The sequence below is a fragment of the Penaeus vannamei genome, chromosome 28 (genome assembly GCF_042767895.1).
Source record: "Penaeus vannamei isolate JL-2024 chromosome 28, ASM4276789v1, whole genome shotgun sequence".
Classification (NCBI taxonomy): Eukaryota; Metazoa; Arthropoda; class Malacostraca; order Decapoda; family Penaeidae; genus Penaeus; species Penaeus vannamei.
The window spans coordinates 16,136,005-16,138,504 of NC_091576.1; positions in this window are offsets into that span (position 1 = coordinate 16,136,005).

Here is a 2,500-nt window from a genome sequence, read left to right on the forward strand (position 1 = left end):
AAATAATACACAACATGAACATTGGAACGGCCGTAATGATAATGACAATCACAGTGATGCTGACAATGGTGACGATAACAGCAAAGACGAAATTATCAACAATTATACAAATGTTGACAATGCAATCTTCTGTGTTCACTGACAATGATCTTCAACATTTAATGTCTATCAATATAAGTCTCTACCATCTACTTATCTATCTATCTGTTGGTTTTATTTCCATCGTATTTCTATTCATTCTATCTATCACCCCATTCTTTGTAAATTCAATTTTTATTTAAATTGTTACTCAATTCTAGATATATCTTTAGGTAGGTATCCCAATTTTCCCGGGTTCGGATTTTAAATGTTTATCAGTGATTTCAAGGAAAAAGTCCTTATTTTCACTGAACAAATTGGTAATTTGATATGAATGGCTAGTTACATGTATCTTGTCTGTATAGATTATCATCTTTATCATCACCATCATCATCACTATTACTATTATCATCACCATTACCACCATCAACATTATCTTCACCATTACAATCATCATCATCACCATCACTATTACCATCATTATCATCATCACCATCATCATCAATATCATTGTTATCATTATCCTCAATTATCAGACTTATTGTTATCATAATTGTTATCATTATCATCACCATCACTGCCATCATTATTAATGTTGTTATTGTCATTATTATTATCATTATCGTTGTTATAGCGATTATCGTCGTTATCATTATTATATGATGATGATAATGATGATGATGATGTTTGTTATTATCATTGTTAAAGTTATTTTCATTACCATCATTATTTTTATATTCTTATTTTCATTATTATTATTATTATTATTATTATTATTATTATTATTATTATTATTATTATTATTATTATTATTATTATTATTATTATTATTATTGTTATTGTTGTTGCTGTAGATGTCATTATTTTTATCATTATTATCATTATTGTTATTATTATCATTATTCTCATAATTGTTATTGTTATTTTCATTCTCATTATTATTATTATTATTATTATTATTATCATTACTATTTGTTTATTGTTATCATTATTTTCATCATAATCATTATTTTTATCACAATCATTATCATTAATACAATATGGTTGCAGGTTATTATGACTTGTATTTATAGTATTCGTAGTAATAGTAAGAGCATACCAGCATTACCGTTTTTTGGTTATCATCATTGTTGTTATCATTATCAGTATTATCATCATTGTTGTTGTTATCATTTTCAGTATTATCATCATTGTTGTTGTTATCATTATCAGTATTATCATCATTGTTGTTGTTATCATTTTCAGTATTATCATCATTGTTGTTGTTATCATTTTCAGTATTATCATCATTGTTGTTGTTATCATTATCAGTATTATCATCATTGTTGTTGTTATCATTATCAGTATTATCATCATTGTTGTTGTTGTTATCATTATCATTATTATCATCATTGTTGTTGTTATCATTATCACTATCATCATCATTGTTGTTGTTATCATTTTCAGTATTATCATCATTGTTGTTGTTGTTATCATTATCAGTATTATCATCATTGTTGTTGTTATCATTATCACTATTATCATCATTGTTGTTATCATTATCAGTATTATCATCATTGTTGTTGTTGTTATCATTATCAGTATTATCATCATTGTTGTTGTTATCATTATCACTATCATCATCATTGCTGTTGTTATCATTATCACTATTATCATCATTGTTGTTGTTATCATTATCACTATTATCATCATTGTTGTTTTCATCGCCATAATAAGAATGATAATAAAAATAACAAATATTATTATTGTGACAATCATTATTATTGACATTATTAGCATTATTACTGGCTTGTTATCTTTATCATTATTACTAATATCAACGATGATATCATTGTCATTATTCCTATTATTATTATTATTATTCTCATTATTATTATCGTAACTATTATTAACACCAATGTTAATACCATCATTATTACCTCGTGTGTTTTGGTTGCGTTTGTTCGTTTGTTCGTATGTTCGTTGGTGTTCCGGATCCAGGATTTTTTTTTAGTTAATACTTTTTTAAAAATAATTGCATCAGTTACCCCTGCGGCCTTGCCTCCACAAAAGAGGTTATGTTTACGAACGTCACCAGTAAACTTGATAAAGGTGATTTTAGTATAATGTCATTATTGCATCAGTGACCCTATTGCCTTGGCGGAGGTATGCGTTCTCAGAGTGATTCTAGTTATCATTATTGTCATTATAATCATGACTACCATCATCATCATTATTGTAATTATTATTACTTATTAGTTTTGTCACTATTACTATCATTCCATTGCCATTATTATTATCATGATTAATATCAGTATCATTATCATTACAATTATCATTATTTATGTTGCTGTTATTATTATCATTATCATGATTATTGTTATCACTAATATTATTATTTTCATCATCATTATAGTTATTGTTAAATTTTTTATTCATTATT